The 18,655-nt window shown below is 41.5% G+C and overlaps 1 protein-coding gene and 1 long non-coding RNA gene across 4 annotated transcripts in view; one reads left to right on the plus strand and one right to left on the minus strand.

Moving 5' to 3' along the window:
• The window catches only part of FHIT (fragile histidine triad diadenosine triphosphatase), a 1,529,913-nt gene that overhangs the window by 668,771 nt on the left and 842,487 nt on the right, over window positions 1-18,655 (plus strand). The gene's annotated exons all lie outside the window — the stretch shown is intronic.
• Window positions 8,033-12,822, minus strand: LOC148115564 (uncharacterized). Its single transcript, XR_015731683.1, has 2 exons — window positions 12,745-12,822; window positions 8,033-9,865 (listed from the first exon to the last, which is right to left on the minus strand). It is a non-coding gene; the product is annotated as an uncharacterized LOC148115564 (long non-coding RNA).

The raw sequence follows: 18,655 nt of genomic DNA on the forward strand, positions 1-18,655 counted from the left end.
ACTAACACAATAGGACCCATCTAGCAACAGAAACTCATCACATGGCACCTGGGAAGATTACATCAGCCAGCAAGGCTAGCTAAGACCCCCATCTCCTGGGAGTCTGACAACCAATCAGGATACTCTTTCTGGGCCCCAGGAAGTTCAAAGCCAGAGAGGGCATAAAACCCGGGGACTCACTGGGTCTCGGCCCTTTTCTGTTCAGGAACTCAAACCATGAGATCCTGTCCACCATTAAAACATCTTTCCAAGCAGTCTCCATGTTTCTAGTGACTTTTTCCCCGCTTGGAGCTGAACCCAGAAGGATATTTCTTCTAACAGAGTGAAATATCTTCTCCCTGCTCCCCCTGATTTACTAACAGTGTGCCATAGTTACGCACAGTCACTCATGCCCTCGTCACCTCTCGTCTGGACTATTGTAACGCTCTCTACATGGGGCTCCCCTTGAGGTGCACCCGGAGGCTCCAACTGGCGTAGAGTGTGGCCGCGCGGGTGGTTATGGGAGCAGCGTGGTGCTCCCATGTAACACCTCTCCTGCGCGAGCTGCACTGGCTCCCGGTGGTCTTCCGGGTGCGCTTCAAGGTTCTGGTTACCACCTTTAAAGCGCTCCATGGCTTAGGATCTGGTTACTTACGGGACCGCCTACTACCATCAATAGCCTCCCACCGACCAGTACGCTCCCACAGAGAGGGGCTCCTCCAGGTGCCGTCGGCCAAACAATGTCGGCTGTGGGCCCGTAGGGGGAGAGCCTTCTCTGTGGGGGCACCAACGATCTGGAATGAGCTCCCCCCAGAGATACGGAGGATTCCGGATCTGCGCATCTTCCGCCGCGAGCTGAAGACTCTTTTATTTCATCAAGCTGGCCTCGCCTAAATCTTCTCCCTTTTAAGTGTAAATTTTAAATTTTTACTGTATTTTAAAATATGGGTATTTTAAATTATGGGTATCAATTCAGCCAAATTTATTTAATTCATTTTATTCGATTTTAAATTTTGTATATGTATGTGTTTTATTTCAAGGCTGTTCACCACCCTGAGTCCTTCGGGAGTAGGGCGGTATAGAAATTCAGTAAACAAACATAGAAATTGAGTCTAGGAGAGGTAGTTCTCAGCATGTAGTAAGTAAGGTTCAATGTAAGTTCAGTGGAGGAAATTCTGAGAAGAAAATCATTTTCTGCCCCAGGGACAGAAAAGTAGGATATAAACTAACTAAAAAACATTATCAAGCCTTATAGATTGACTCAGATAAATTATCTTTTTTAAAAAAAAATCAATGTTGGATATCAACATGAGGAATTAATCAGTTGTAGGTGTATTTTAAGGAACAAACTCTATTAATCTGGGTCAGATGATTCACACATTCTCCTAAACCATGCTTTATTTTAACCCTGATAAGCTATAGAATGATGTTTCACCCATAATGCTAAGCAAAAAAAAAAAAAAAAAATCATGTTTCACAGTATTTGGCTTTATATCTTACCTTAACCCAAAATCAAACTACAGTATTGTTAGTAAAAGATCTGAAATCAGTCCTAATCACTTAGCCTGACCTTAATCATTATTTTTTTTTGGGGGGGGGGAGGGAATGACATGATGGAAGACTATGTATGCCACTTTGAACTCTCAGAAAAAGTAGGATATAAACTTCATTTATTCATTTATAGTTATATGGTTGCCCCACTCAAAAAAAATAATTCTAGGGTGCAAATGGAATGTAAAATTAAAACAACAATATTTCCAACTACAAATAATAATAATAATAATAATAATAATAATAATAATAATAATGATGATGATGATGATGATGATGATGATGATGATTGATGATGATGATGATGATAATGAAGATGAAGATGAAGAAACAGCAACTGAGAGTAAAAAGACATCAACTAACCACCCATGATTCACTGATTCCTAGACCCTTCAGCCTGGGGGGGACACAGCCAGATCTTAAAGTCCTTGTAGAAGGTTAGTAGGGTTGTGGTCTATCTGACCTCAGATGGCCTGATGTTCCAGAGGGACAGGCATTGCAAATGACCAAACAGGCTTCCTGCAACCCTTAAGTTGGTATTCTTTGATTGACAGAACCTGAAGCATGGCCCTCCTGCTAGAGCTAATAGAACAGGTTGAAGCCCTGGAGATAGGTGATCCTTGAAGTATCCTGTCTTCTTGCCAAGGAAGGCTTTATAGGTAAGAAACAGCACTGAAGTGCACCTGGAACTCTATTGAAAGCCAGGTCAGCTACTGGTCTGCTTCTTCTTTCCATTTCAAAAGTGAGACTTCTTGCCTTTTATTGCTTGAAGCATTTTCAGAGGGGGAACAGCCTTTCAAAAGCGAACCCATGTCATTAAAGCATCACACGCAATGTAGTTTCCATTGTGAGTAGAATGCCAACCATCTTCACACCGCTTTTTTGTCCTGATGAGGGGAAAAAAAAAGGGGGGGGGATTATCTTTATTTAAGATAGTGACATGTTATATAGGCCTTGAAATCTAAATTATATGTACCACTTTCATGGGGAATTATAATTACAGTGTATAATGTCATTTAACTGTTTAATGAACTCTGGATAATGCAAGGGAATACAAATATTTGACCTTCCTGACAATGACTGATGGATTGAAGCTGTGTAGCATGGTATCATTAGAATGTCAAATAACATCATTACTCATGATTATCAAGAATTATTCAGGTGAAATGGCAAATCTAATGGAAAGCTATTATTTGTGTGTGTGGGCTGCCATTTGACTTTCGCTGTCAATGCCAGTCCCTTGATGATGCAGATTGTGTGGCTTACATATTTATTGGACTGCAAAGAACAATTACCACTGCATGCTAAACAAATGACAGTCATAAAACAAAAAAGGGTTTCGGTGGGTCATCGTCCTGCCAGGAAAATCTTTAATTTTCTCCAAGGGTCTGAACAATTAAAACAATTAAAGCAATGTTATCATGTGGTATCCGCTAGTATGAGAAGGAAAGATGTCATGTCTAGTTTGTTCAACACCTCTTCACAAATCTTGCAGCTAAATTCAAAGGATTGGGTTTCTATACGCTTGACAAAGATTTGAAATTTGGGGATATTCGCCATAGATTTTGTGTGTGTTAGAGTATGTATGGCCACTCCTTCTTGGTGCCGTGTTTCTCTTTACAAGTACAATGACTAAGTATTCAAAGCAGTGGTGGGTTGCTACCGGTTCGTCCTGGTTCATGCGAACTGGTTGCGGTGGTGGGAGGCTCCGCCCACCTGCCTGGATGTCTCTGTGCATGCACAGAAGCTTCTGCGCATGCGCAGAAGTATGACGCACACATGCATATGTGCCCATGAGCAAACCAGTAGTGGCTGGAATTGAAAACCATTACTGATTAGAATAGAATAGAATAACAGAGTTGGAAGGGACCTTGGAGGTCTTCTATCTAGTCCAACCCCCTGCCCAGGCAGGAAACCCTACACCACTTCAGACAAATGGTTATCCAACATCTTCTTTAAAATTTCCAGTATTGGAGCATTCACAACTTCTGCAGGCAAGTTGTTCCACTTATTAATTGTTCTAACTGTCAGGAAATTTCTCCTTAGTTCTAAGTTGCTTCTCTCCTTGATTAGTTTCCACCCATTGCTTCTTGTTCTGCCCTCAGGTGCTTTGGAGAATAGCTTGACTCCCTCTTCTTTGTGGCAACCCCTGAGATACTGGAACACTGCTATCATGTCACCCCAGTCTCCTTCTTTTCATCAAACTAGACATATCCAGTTCCTACAACTGGTCTTCATATGTTTTAGCCTCCAGTCCCCTAATCATCTTTGTTGCTCTTCTCTGCACTCTTTCTAGAGTCTCAACTTCTGTTTTACATCGTGGCAACCAAAACTGAATGAAATGATTCAAAGGGTCTTGTACATTTTGAAAAACTGGAGAAGTGGGTGTTGCCTTTCACAGCTTCCTTTAGTGTCTGTATTTAAGCTCTTTTTGAGGCCTGAGCGATGCTTTGATTCCTTTCAATGTGAATGTTTCACACCATGGAGGTCACAGATGTCTTTTAAGAACAAGATTTTATTTATTTATTTATTATTTATTAATTAAATTTATATACCGCCCTTCTCCAAATAGGACTCAGGGCGGTGCACAGCCTAAGTAAAAACAGAGCATACAAAATTTAAAAAACAGTATTAAAATAATTAAATATTTTGGCCATAAATTAAAACAACCCAATTTAAAATCAATTTAAAATTTAGCTCAAGCCAGCCCATTTTGAGTTTTGTTACAGACTCACCTGGAAAAGCTGAAGGAAACTTTTGCATATGTGTAAATACCTCTTCTGGCTATTGCAAGGCTTGGCTGAGCAGGTAAATCAAAATAATACACTGCTTCATTTCACCTTTAGAAGAAAGAACACCATGCAGCTCAAGGTCACTGAAATCTCCCATGTAATATCAGATTTGCTTTTGTTTTTAGCTGTGGGAATGTTCTATGTAGATATACAGAAAATTAATTTTCATGACCCATCATAATCTATAAGGAGCTTGATTGTTGTCTCATTATATTGGCTTTCTTACTTATATAGCATCCTAGAGAATAGTATCCATGTAATAGGTTATGATGTTGGGATGTGAGCCCTGAAAAGTTCTGTATATTTTAATTGACATGAGAAATATTTATCTCTAGATATAGAGCAGGAAGGTTCCTATGTAGAGTTTGAAGCTCTAGACCGGAAGTGTGAAATGATGCCCCCTTTATGACTTGTGGACTTCAACTCCCTGTTCACGTATAATTCCAGACCACTTCTGAAAATCCTAAAAAATATCCATTCTGTTATAGTACTCTGGAAGACTTCAAAGAAAATCCAGTTGCCTCCTGAAAAAAGCACTTTTGGGACAACCATGACCTGGATGACTGAGACTCTCTACAGATGTTTAGCTATACAATTTGGGATGAATGCCCTTGGAATGATGTGGGAGTAGGAATGGATCTCCAGAGGAAAAATTGCAGACTACAGGAACCATTAGCACTTCTCAGGTGACCCTGAGGACACAGATAAACCTCCAAGTGCTTCAATGACCCTCTAAGAGGATGCAGATGACCAGGTCTCTGCAAGGAATATAAACCCTTCCATTCCCCACTATCCTGTCAGAGCTGAAGAAGCTTCTTGGATGAGAAGTGAAATGTCTTCAAAAGAAAAAACAAGGAACTCCAGTTGCCTCCAGAAAAAGCACCTTTGGGACTAGTCTGGAAGGCCTTATTTTTTCCTCTTCTTCTCTAGCATCGAAGAGCCTTGGTGGCGCAGCAGACTAAAGCACTGTTAAGTAACACCAGCTGCCTGCAATTACTGCAAGTTCAAATTTCACCAGGCTCAAGGTTGACTCAGCCTTCCATCCTTTCGAGGTAGGTAAAATGAGGACCCGGTTTGTGGGGGCAATAAGCTGACTTTGTATAAAAAAGAACACCGCTTTGGGGGGGGGGGCGAAAGCCCTACTAAGCAGGTATATACAAAAGTATGAAGGCTATTGCTTAACGCATTGTAAGCCGCCCTGAGTCTCCGGAAAAGGGCGGCATATAAATTGAACCAATAAATAAATAAATAATAATCAGCCCTTTAAAAATTTAATTTATCACCAAAACATGTCAAGAAGTCTCCTTTATACTTTTTTTTTTTTTTAAATTTGATTTATATGCCGCCCTTCTCCGGAGACTCAGGGCGGCTTACAATGCGCTAAGCAATAGCCTTCATTCTTTTGTATATTTTATACAAAGTCAGCTTATTGCCCCCACAAACTGGGTCCTCATTTCACCTACCTTAGAAAGGATGGAAGGCTGAGTCAACCTTGAGCCTTGGAGAGATTCGAACCAGCAGAAATTGCAGGCAGCTGTGTTAATAACAGGGTGCACTAAACCACTGTACTATCAAGGCTCTACTTCTACAGTTTTGTCTATATATCATATGTTTTAAAGAGCAAATAGAGTCTAACCTTATAGCGGATGTTGTTTGTTAGGATAAAGGTGAATTTGTGAAAAATCAGTAGCATTAATATAAATGCCCTTCTCTAGTAATTTGATTTTGCTGATTCCATTCTCAGGTTGCTTCAGTGCTTTTTCTGAGTAGCTTGTGCATATGTTATCTTGCTTGATGAGATAGAGAAAATCGAGGTAGATTGAACCAGCCGAAAATGAATTTTAATGAATGATGATTGCACTTATTCATAACATATCTTTGGAATAGAAATCGGGTTTTTTTGAGACATTACCGTTAGAAGAGCAGCTCTGAAGTCTTGAGGGGGTCCAGGGGTTTATTTTCGGTTCATACTGGGTGGTAATGCAGAAATGCATGCACACTGTTCAGATTTATAGCTTTATCTTTTTTGATCGATAAGATAATTATTCCACAGGGTGGCATGTTGAGACATTGTCCTGTGGACACAGTTGAAATGGAAAATGATTTCTCCAAACACTCTATAGACCAAATCCAGCTGCATTGACCCTTTTCTACATTTCCCCAACCAAACCACTGTCTTCAATTCTAACAAATGCACTATAGCTAATGGAACAAAAATAGTAAGAAGTATGTCTGAAATCTCTCTCAGTGAATCTGCTGAACATGGGATTTGTTCTCAATAATTCTGCAGCTAGAATGTCTATGGGATGAGAAAAAAAAATCCAATCTTTCTGACAAGTTGGCCATTTCATTGACTATCTCTTGGTCATTCTCATGTCAGAATGAGCCAGTGATACAGGCTGGGTTTATGTATCACATATACTCATAAAGTGCATTCTCTCTCTCTCTCTTTCTCTCTCTCTCCCTCCCTCTCTCCCTCCCCTCTCTCCATGTGCATGCATTTAGTTTACTGGTTTCCAAGATTCCACTTGTGGCTATCAGCACCATAACTAACATTGTGGTGAATGTTCATGCATTTCACCAATGACTTCAGCATCCATCCATCAAGATTAATGACATTAATCCTTAATTGCCATGTTGTGCTAGATAATGACATTTCTATTCCATTGCAGCAACACTCCAGGGCAGCTTCTTCTTTTTTTCTTCCATATGTGCAAGAACCTAAAACCAGCTAAAGTCTGTGGTAATACATAAGAATGAGAAGACCATGGTGATGGTAGATGTAGCTAGGCCAAGTGACAGCAACATCAGGAAGAAGGAGTATGAGTAGTTTGAAGAAGGCATGAAGGAGGAAATAAAGAGAATGTGGAAAGGAAAGGCCGAAATGGGCCTGTAAGTGGGAGAAGCACTTTGGGCTGTAACTCCTATGTTGAAGAGTGTTTCCAACAGATGTCAGGAACAACTCCATCCAGAAAAGTGCAGTGCTAACAACAGCTAAAATACTACACAGAATCCTCCTAGACCCCTGGTAGAGCAGGGGTGTCAAACTGGCGGCCTGTGGACCGGATGTGTCATGTGTAGGCCACACCCGTTTCATGAAGGGAAAAAAATGTCACGAAATGTCACGTGACAGCAACGTGATTCGGCAAGTTTGACACCCCTGTGGTAGAGGATCCAAACTTGAGGTAGGCACATACCACATCTAGGGGTAAGAAGGATTTTTTAAAAAAATATTGTCATATATAAATATTTTATTTTCTTTAAATCTTAGGTAGATGCCTAAAATCCCAAGAAAGATTACTGTGAAAGATAATAGCTTAATCTTTGGGTATAAAGGGGGTCTTCCATGGAGAGACAAACTTTCTAGAAACATTGGGAGAACTATAATATTTATAATGCCTCCACAAATAAAAACTGATCACCCCTTTCAGACATTCCAGTTCCTGCCCCCAGGGGAATTGAACCATGATGGAACACAGTGCTGGTGCCGTCCTAGGAATTTCTAAAGAAATCTATCATAGAGGGGAAAGATGGAACTAAATCACACTCTCAAATATCTGAACGCTAATGTAAATGATATCTTATCGAGGTTGAGTAAGTGGTTGAAGATGATAAAAATATTGTACAGAAACCAAAGCTCTCCAACTCCAGATATTCATTAAATTGACCATTAATAATTTGTGATAAAGAGGAATAGAATTGCATTCATAAATTTTCTATGTAGATTTTATTAAGCTGGCACATTATATGAATTGAGTCCATGACATAGTTTGGATTGTAGCTTTAAAGATAATACTTCTTTATGAGCCTTTCTATAGAATTCTATTATTATACTCTTTCAGTCTCTTCTTATCTTTTTTTTTTATACCAGTGTGCAATCAGGAAATATAATTATGGACTTGTATTAGCGATCTTTATAATATTGTGTCAGCATTTTCACTATAAACTCTGTTGCTGAGATTTATAAACCGAGCATTAAAATATACTCAGTGTTGACATTGTGTTTGAAAGTTTTCCAACCTGAAAATGAAGCATTTCTCCATTTTTACATTTTCCCTGGGGAGCAACAAGGTTGGTAAAAAGAGAATCAAAGTTCCAGATATATTTCTCAGCCAACATTAGTGTTTCAGAAACTAGTCTGGGCTCTCTAGTTAAAACTGAATTTCTTTATCTTCAAAGGATGACCCCATTGCTTTTCAAACAACAAGCTTCACCACCGACCTGGATAACAACAACAACATATTGATACTATAGTTTGAAAAGAAGCAAGTTAGGCACTTTCCTAACTATGGTGAACTCTAGAGTTAGGAAAAATAGTTAGCTACGGATGCAACGTCAAACGGGAACGGGTAATTCAAGACATCACTGACAGCAAAAAAATAAATAAATTGCAATATAATTATTGTATTACTTAGAATAAGTATTGAATGGGGAACCTCTCTGTGCATCTCCCTATTTTGTTAGGGAATAATTATCTGCTATGGTAGTCTGACATCTGCACTCACCATATGGCCAAAGGAAAGACAGGCACAATGAATTCCTTACTCCCTTAATGAATCAAATATATCCCTTTCCATCTCACCTTATTTATTTTATAGGTTTGTTGTAAAGTTCAGAGAGGATAGACCCCTTGCACGTCATTAAATTGTTATAGGACAGATGGGCTAATAATACCTTAGACTTCTTACACAGCTGGTTAATGGCCAAAGTCTAGCCCTGTATTCTGATATCCCAATCTTTGCACTGCATTGATCCTGTTTCAGTCACACAGGCAAAGATTCTTGGGAGACGATCAGGGGTGGGCTTCAGATCCTTTAGCAACAGGTTTGCTGCCCTGTTGCTGGGTGGGTGTGGCCATGGTGGGCGTGGCCTAGTCAGCTGTCTGCACCATGGCGGGGGGGGGGAGTTGCCCTCCCCAGGCTCTGGAGGCTTTCCTGGAGCCTCTGGGAGGGCGAAAACTGCCTCCCTCAGACCTCCCTCAGACCTCTGAAAGCCGGAAATGGCCTGTTTCCGGACTTCTGGAACTTCCAGGAGGCCCATTTTTTCCCTTCCCCAGGCTCCGGAGGCTTTCTTCGAGCCTCCGAAAGGGCAAAAATACCTTCCCCTGGGCTCCGGAGGCTGAAAACAGGGCAATTTCCTGACTTCCAGAACCTCCAGTAGGCCCGTTTTTGCCCTCCCAAACCCTCCGTGTGGCCCCTGCACTTACCTGGAATGATGAACAGGCAGTGTGGAGACTCCTGGGAGAGGTGGGGTGGCAGGGTGGGCATGGCCAGCCAGGGGTGGCATTTGGGGGTTCACCAAACACTGGCGATCCTTGGTTAGAGGATGCCAAACCCCCAGGAGCCCACCCCTGGAGACGATCAGTTTTCTTTCGAGACTGCAAAGTTGACAGTAAAGAAAGGAACGTCAACAAAGTAAAGGCTTGCCTATATAGTTTGTTTTGAAACAGAAACATGCAGAAGTTTGCAGAAGAGTCATCCAAAGTAGGTCCAGGTTTCAAACAGCTGGGTTAAGGTTATCAGCCAGTCCAAGGGTCAGAGATTCTAGAACAGAATCCATACAAAAGACATTCATGAACCAGAGGTTAGACAGATGTTCTTTTTAACAGAGAACATGGTCAGATTTATTCCTTAAATTGGCTGCAGTTAGCTGTCACTAATTAGGTTTGCTTCTTTGTTTGGCAAGGAGCCTAATAGACTTTCGCTATTGCGTTCTCCCCTCTACTTGTCGAGTGAATGGGCTAGCTAGGTCAAAGGTGTCAAACTTGCTGCATCATGTTGCCATCATGTGACATTTCACGATGTTTTTCCCATTCACAGAGCTGGGGTGGGTGTGACCTGCGCGTGACGTATCTGGCTCGCAGGCCGCTAGTTTGACCCCTGGGCTAGGAGGACTTATGTCATCCTTCTCTGACTTTTCCAGCTGCTAAGGTGGTGCCTGTGTTTGATTAGTGATACCTGGCTTTCTCCTTCCTGAGAATGATATTTCACAGACTCTGGTAGAAGCAGCTTCAATCCTGGTAGAAGAAGCTCTCTAATATTATGATCTACAGGGACATTTCAATTAATTGTATTTAGTTAGTTGGAGTTTGTATAGCCTGAACCAATAAAAAGACACTGAGCAGATTAAAACATAGTAAAAACAAAACAAAACAAAACAAAACAAAAAAAACCCACCATAGGTGAACTTCAAATACTACCCCCAGGACAACTTTATCCATCAATTAAAAGCTCTGTGGAATCGGACCATTTTGGCTTTGGATAATTTCCCTAATTCCTCTACTTGCAACCTGTTTGATTGGCCTTATAAATTAGGAGGGTATGGATCCAATTTTCAGGTGGCAGAACTAATCATGTAAAGAACTCTCTATCCTTATTTGAGTGTATAAGCTCATATCCAGAGGTGTGATTCAAAAATTTTATCAACTAGTTCTCTGCCCAATTTCTGGGGGAGGGGGTGGTTGCCCTCCACAGGCTCCAGAGGCTTTCTTTGAGCCTCCGGGAGAGCGAAAACGGCGTCCCCTGGGCTCTGGAGGCCCTCTGGAGGCTGGAAATGGGCCCATTTCCAGACTTCCGGAACTTCCGGGAGGCCCTGCACTTATCTGGCATCCAAAACAGGACACATGAAGACTCCTGGGAGAGGAGGGGCGGGGTGAGCAGGGCCAGCCAGTCCTTGCAATTACCAGTTCGGTGAACCAAAAGTAAAATTAGCATCCGGTTCGCCTGAACCGGTCCAAACTGGCTGAACTCCACCCCTGCTCCTATCCAGCTAATATCCATAAATTTAAGATTAAGCCTCACTTACAACAATTAGTTACTACATAGTTACTAGGTAATAATGAATGCTTGCTAACATCCAATCCACAATAGATGTGAAGAACTTTATAAAGACACCCATGAAATCATCCAGTATGCCTGCAAATCTCATTCTCTGTCCCAGCAACTGGGTAAAGAATGCACAGGAATGACCTCATTAAGCATTCTGTGGTCTGTGAGTTTCAGAGATCCATCAGACATGAGACAACTAATTGGGGAATCCCCCAAGTGCCTGCAGAACCCTTCTAGATCTATCATGCATTTGGAGTCATCATCCTCTTTTAACGACCCCATAGTTCCTTGCAGGGTGGAGTCTGGGCAACTGTATGAAGCTGAGTGTTTACTGGCCGGATGCCCTTGCTGTCACCAATGCAGAGGTTTTTTTTCAGCAGATATATTCTCAGTGTGCCCAGAGAGAGAAATATCTGCTTCTACGTAGGCTTGAACTCACAGCCTCCTGACTGTGAGGCGAAAGTTCCACCTCTAGGCCACCATCTATCATGCATCTGGAGTGGATCAGCCAAAATGATCTGTCATCCACTGGGTGGTCAAGGATAGCTGTAAGGGGCAGCTGGATGAGGGAATGATCTGATCATGGAAGGACAGAATTGATGTTCTCCATTTTCAGTTCATGACATTCTTTCCAAAAATGATATCCAGATCAAGAATGTACTCATCCATGTTGTCAGGTCTGTGGGGACCAAGGATTCAGAAAGTACACTGGACATGCCCTCCCCCCAGATATGGAAATTGAGGCAGAGTACACCCAGAGCTCTAAAGGTTCTGAGATAGCATCTAGAAGTTGATGAGCAACCTTTGCTATGGAACTAAGTAGTTCATGCTCTAGCAATGGCTCTAACCTATCCCTACAGCCAAATTCCAACGATAGGCACTCCCAACCAGTCATCTATGGGTCAGTGCTCCTCTTTATTATTCCCAGCAGGTAGGAGAAAAACATCTCCAAGACCCGTGGTGGCGTAGTGGTTAGAATGCAGTACTGCAGGCTACTTCTGCTGACTGCTGGCTTCCTGCAATTTGGCAGTTCGAATCTCACCAGGCTCAAGGTTGACTCAACTTTCCATCCTTCCGAGGTGGGTAAAATGAGGACCCAGAATGTTGGGGGCAATAGGCTGACTCTGTAAACCGCTTAGAGAGGGCTGTAAAAAAAAACTATGAAGCGGTATATAAGTCTAAGCGCTATTGCTATTGCTGTCTCTCTGAACTTCTAGAGAGCAGCTGCCAATCAGTGTAGGCAGAAGTCAAAAAATGGAACATTGGTAACAGGTAGCTTCCTCTTTGTGAATAAGGGAAATAGATATGAATTGTTCGGGAATCCAGAACATTAGATGTTAATTGAATTGTGGAAATCGAAGGAATCTTTTCGAATTTTTATGCTGCTTCATAAAAGAATAACTTTTTTGTCCGTATCCTTTTTTAAAAAAAGAATAACCTTTTTTGTCCATAGGAGAAAAATAAAATGTTGGCTTCATTAAATAATTGGCATGCTGCTGCCCAAGGTTTGACCTTTTTTCAAGAGAAATAAGAATTAGAAGCTGAAAAACAGGACCCGGCTCTTTGCAACCTGATTGTTAAAACCTCCATCTCACCATGTAGCTTTCCTGAAAAATGAGTTTTTCTTTACTTATTTCTTGAGCAAAGAGAAGTAGGCAAGCTCCAGGCTTTAATTATTGACTCGCATGCTCTGAAAAATAAATAGAAAGGCCATTTCTATTAAGCCAAGACTTTAACGCCCACAGTAATATCAGAATTTCCTGTGAATTTTGTAATTAGAGTAGAAACATAATGTTCCAGAATGCATACATCTCAAAAGGATATGTTCCACCACTAAGTGGATCATGCCAACATTTGTTAAATCACCAAACGAAGAAAATGTAATACATTAGTGGAACAAGCCAAAAATCTGAATTCTTATTATTTGATAATGAAAGCTGTTTGGGATGATTTTTAAGATGTACATGACAACCCAGGACCTGTTGGATCATCCTTTCAGAGATATTTCCTTACCTAAACAGAGAAATATAATGACCATATGCAGATTGCTATTTTTTTAAAAAAACAAATAAAGAAGAAAACATCATTTTATTAAAAAAAAAAGAAAGATGTTTAGCAAGACAAATGCAGATGTTTTTGTTTAACAAAGGACATTTTGATGACAACATTTGTGGTGGCTTTGCCATTCTTTAAGAATACACTAATATTTTGAGTTCTTTTTCCTTGGCTTAAAGTGGGTGTCAGCAACCTGCAGCTCCGGAGCTGCATGCAGCTCTTTGGGCCTTCTGCTGTGGCTCCCTGTCAGGTGATCCCACCGCTGGCTGGCTCCACCCCTCGCCCTCCCCTCCCAGTTACTCATCGCCTGGCCTGAGAAGGTAAGGATGGACGGTGAGGGATGGAGAAGCGGCTGGGGCAGAGACAGAGAAAGTGGGAGAGAGAGAGAGAGACATAGAGAAACACAGAGAGAGAGGGGAGAGAGGGGGAGGGAGGGAGAGGGGGAGGGAGAAAGAGATGTCAAAAGGGTTTTGTGGTTCCCGGTGTTTTTTAACAGGTTCTCTGCCCTAATGACTGGCTGGGGAGTTGTGGCTGGGGGGGGGGGAGAGGTCATGTGACTGGTAGAAGTGAATGATGTTGAGTTGGCCATGCCCACCCAGGTTTTGTGGTTCCTGGTGTTTTCTTTTCTGTGGGAAATGGGCCCAAATGGCTCTTTGAGTGTTTATGGTTGCAGACCGCTGGCTTAAAGCAACATACAGTTGGCCATGCTGAAGTACTAGCTTCTCCAGATTCCAGAGAGTACATTCCCCATGCTTTGTCCTTGTGCATTACGTACAGTGAGAGCAAAGCATGATTGTTTTGGAAACTGTCTGCTGAAGAGGGACATCTTCACCTTCTGATAAATTGACTGTAATTCTTGGAATCATGACAATGTCATTTTTGGTACAGTTCTTGGAATCACGACAATGTTTATCTTTGGTACAATGGGATTCTTGTACACTTGAGTGTCCATTCTTGAATGTCCAATCACACTTGGCCAATAAAGAATATAAAAAGAAGAATTTGGTGGAAATCTTGAGATGTTGCATTCTGGAACTGGTTGCACAAATGTCCTGGGTTGTTGATTTCAGTATTTGTTAGCAAGACAAATCTCATTGTTCCAGAGATTCCTTTTCTTTCAGCATCTTCCATATGCCAACAATATTTTATTTTATTTATTTATTTATTTACCACAATGTTGTACATTGCCGTTCTCACCTCAGGACAGTTTAAAATCCGACTTCTCCATTGAGTTGTAGGAAGTTGTTAAAGACAGTTTAAAACTTTTATCATATGCCCACCTGAAGGCTAGGATGGGACCGGTCTACCTGATCTCCAGTGACAAAAAGGTGAAGCTGTGGACTTTCTGTCAAAATAGAGAGGTTGGGATTCTAGTAGATGAGGAACTACACTGCCTATTTCACTATACACTAGGATGTGCCAGTTTGGGGTTTACTGACAGTGGACATGAATCAGTATCCCATGCATGGAGAATGGGACAAAACACCATTTTGTTCCATTCTGACCAGGAATGAAATCCAACAGGTTCTGGACAACCGGTAGTGGAAATTTTGAGTAGTTCGGAGAATCAGCAAATACCACCTCTGAGTGGGGTGGGAATGGAGATTTTGCAATATCCGTCTCTCAGGGGTGGGGAGGGAATGGGGATTTTGCAGTATCCTTCCCCTGCCACACCTGCCAAGCCATACCCACCAAGCCACACTACGCCCACCAAGCCACGCCCACAGAACCGGTAGTAAAAAATATTGAATTTCACCACTATTCTGACCCCTTTTGCATAATCATCCAAGAGGTTGATGACTGAATTGAAATTAGGCAATTCTTCATGTGTATGTTTGTGTACAGGCACACACATGCATGCGCTTTACTTAAGCCTTAATTAAAAACCCAATTCTTCTAAGTTACTAGCTGGATTTGTGCGTTCCTACGAGCCCTGATTAATTTGATTTTTCTTTACTGAGTAGATTGTAGTTTATTGGGTTCTCTCATTATTGCAATCACATCTGCAAACTACAATGGCAGCTGTAGAACATGCAAAAATCAAAATCAAAGCAAAACATCAAATTTGGTACAATTTGTGAACCCTGGCTATGATGGAGGATGAGGTTGCCGAAAGATCTGATGAATAGGTGAATTTACAGGCATCTCCTGCTTCTAGATAACTATTGAAAATTCAGGTAGATTGTTTTTCATTTCCATATCACATTGGCTAGCCCGCACGTGGGCTGCTCTTCCATATTTTGCATGCTATTTGTTCACTCTCAATCTAAGCTTGCGGAAAGAAGCATGAGCAGGAGATTAGATTCTAGGAGAGTGCATTTGTTTCACAACAAATGAAAAATGGAAATAAATGGGCTTATTCATTTCATTCAATTCTAGTTAAGAAATGAATATCAGAGTAGTTCTGAATGCCTTGTATCCATTCATTTTCATTTGTTCCTCAGATTGCCTCTCCCCCACCCCCACCCCTTTCTCCCTCAGCAGCCAGTTTAACTAAAATAGAATTTGCTAGGGCAAGTGTGAGAGACGACCTCTCTTTCTTTCAGGTTATTGCCTAGCAATGGCAGTCATGGTGTTGTAAATTTCATACTTCTAACTTAGGAATCCTCCTTTCAGAATGCCACCCTGACTGTTGGCAAATCATTGAATTCTGAATGAAGATGCAGAACATATGTGAGTCTTGGTGACTTAGCTGAGGTAAAAGTTTGTCCCTCCCAGCTATGTCCTTGTAGAGATAACAAGGATGACCTTGACAGAGATATGCAAGATCTATTCCCAAAGCAGTGAGGAGATCAAACATATCTTGAATCCACAATGGACAGAAAATATGTGGAAGAAGCTCAGAGAAAAACAGGAGTATAAAAAGGGCCTGGTGGCTCAGCAGACTGATAGCATTATGATTAACACCAGTTGTCTGCAATTACTGCAGGTTCGAATCTCGCCAAGGCTCAAAGTTGACTCAGCCTTCCATCCTTTCTAAGGTAGGTAAATTGAGGACCCAGTTTGTGGGGGCAATAAGCTGACTTTGTATAAATATACAAAAGTATGAAGGCTATTGTTGAGCACATTGTAAGCCGCCCTGAGTCTCTGGAGAAGGGCGGCATATAAATCAAATTAAAAAAAAAAAAGAGAGAGGATGTCGGGCCCAAAGAATTAAGAACGACGCGAGGAGTTACTGCTGAGTTTCTTTACTGTTGTTCACCTACAGACGGAATCTTGCCAGACTAAAGCAATTATCTGCAAATCGTTATAAAAGTAGTCCTTGAGTTATGACCACAATTTAGCCCAACATTTCTGTTCTTAAGTGACACCTTTATTAAGTGAGTTTTGCCCCATTTTATGACATTTCTTGTCATAGTTGTTAAGTGAACCACTGCAGTTGATAAATTAGCAACCTGGTTGTGAAGTGAATCTGGCTGTCCCATCAATTTTGCTTGTCAGGAGGTCCCTAAGGGGATCACATGACTCTGGGACACTGCAACCATCGTAAATGTAAGCATCTGATGCCAAGCATCAAATACCAAGCATCTGAATTTTAATCACATGATCATGGAGATGCTACAAAGATGGTAACTGTGAAAAATGGTCGTAAGTCACTTTTTTCAATGCTGTTGTAACTTTGAACGGTCACTAAATGAGCTGTTGTAAATCGAGGACTATCTGTAGCTATACTCTGTGAATTGCTAGGGAGGGGCTCTTTTTGCCTCTTTCTACCCACCAGACATTCCAAGCTCTGCTGTCTCTTTGCCCTCTGGGAAGGAGCCCCTCCCTCCTGGGACTCCAGGCTACATTCCACCACAGGAGAGGAGCTACAGCACAATCAGACTTGCAAGACTCCGTTATTAATTTTTTCTTCTTGTAGAGTTGATTTCCTGATCTGGTCTACCTGGTGGGGCTGAAAGTCCTCCAAGTTTCTCTATGATGGAGCAGGTTTGGTCTAGAGGGCAAGAAAGATGACTATAGGACTGGAGGCTAAAGCATACGATGAACAGTTGTGGGAACTGGGCATGTCTAGTCTAACAAAGAGAAGGATTAGGGGTGACATGATAACAGTCTTCCAATATTGAGAGGAGAGGGGATCAATCTATTCTTCAAATCTATTCTCCAAAGCACCTGAAGACAGGACAAGACATAATAGATGGAAGCTTATCAAAGAGAGATCCAACCTAGAATTAAGGAGAAATTTCCTACAGTGAGAACAATTAATCATTGGAATGGCTTGTCTCTGGAAATTATGGGTGCTGCATCACTGCAGGTTTTTAAGAAAAGATTGGGCAGCCATTTCTCTGAAATGGTATAGGGTTTCCTATTTGAGTAGGGGACTAGAAGACCTCCAAGGTCCCTTCCACCTCTGTTATTCTGTACTCTGTATCTATGAGCTTTGTCTGACATCCTGAAAGCATGTAGAACATGTTACTGTATTTGGATAACCGCTCAAGAGTCCCTCTCTTTTCCTGAATTTGCAGAGGCAGGCATGGAAATGGTGTTTGAGTATCCTGAGGGATTTTGACATTCTCGAGATATCCCTTGTCTGTTGATTCCATTCTCTCTTGCTTGCTTTTCCTTTTACGGATGCTGCAGCGGTTTCTTTGGCCAAAATATTGACAGGTTTGTGCTGCTCCATAAATTGCCCTGACAAGCAGGATATCACTTGTAGAATTACTCTCTGGCACTTTCCGGTCCTGTTTGCTCACAGCAGTACCTATAATAAAGTGGACGGTTAGGACAATTGCTCTTTGTCCATACGTTTGACAGGTAATTTGTATTTCATGTGGCGGTTACAGCAAGACTCTGTGGGCCTCGGCATTACCCTTTTGTGAAGCCGGAAGTATTTTAAATGGCGGCGATGTGACAGATCTGTACACACAGAATTAGCTCAGGCTGTGCAAATGTGTGTTGTGGCAAAGCAAACAACCTAATTAGAAACCAGCCATGATGACTCAGAGGCAAGGGGCAAGGTAGGGAAACAGTCCCACCAGCTGTGCATCTGGAGCTTTTTGTAAACCGAGGACACTGTCTTTAACCTGCCCCAATACTCACACAATACATTAATAACACACATACTGTGTCTGTTCAAGGAAATATTGTTTCACTTCTCAGCTGGAACTGTGTAGTACTTCTGTGATGATAATATTCTTTATTCTTGTATGAAAGTTATATCCCGAAACCTGAAGAAAAAATAAATGAATTTGCCTACCATAGGGTTCAGTTCTTTATATGGTACAATTAACTTGTTGATTTAGATATTCAGAGATCACAGAGGAATTGAGGACGGTAATTAAAAATGGCATATAAATTAATTAATAAAATGCAGCATAATTAATGTCATTCTCCGCCGTTTCTTCACTGCCAACAGAGTTCTGTTTAAAAATATATATTTCCACAATACCCTTAAACTGCAGCTCTGACAGACCTTCCAAAGAAAATTATGGGCTAAATGTAGAGCAGTGA

This window comes from Pantherophis guttatus, chromosome 2 (assembly GCF_059756535.1).
Source record: "Pantherophis guttatus breed Tessera chromosome 2, ASM5975653v1, whole genome shotgun sequence".
Taxonomy (NCBI): domain Eukaryota; kingdom Metazoa; phylum Chordata; class Lepidosauria; order Squamata; family Colubridae; genus Pantherophis; species Pantherophis guttatus.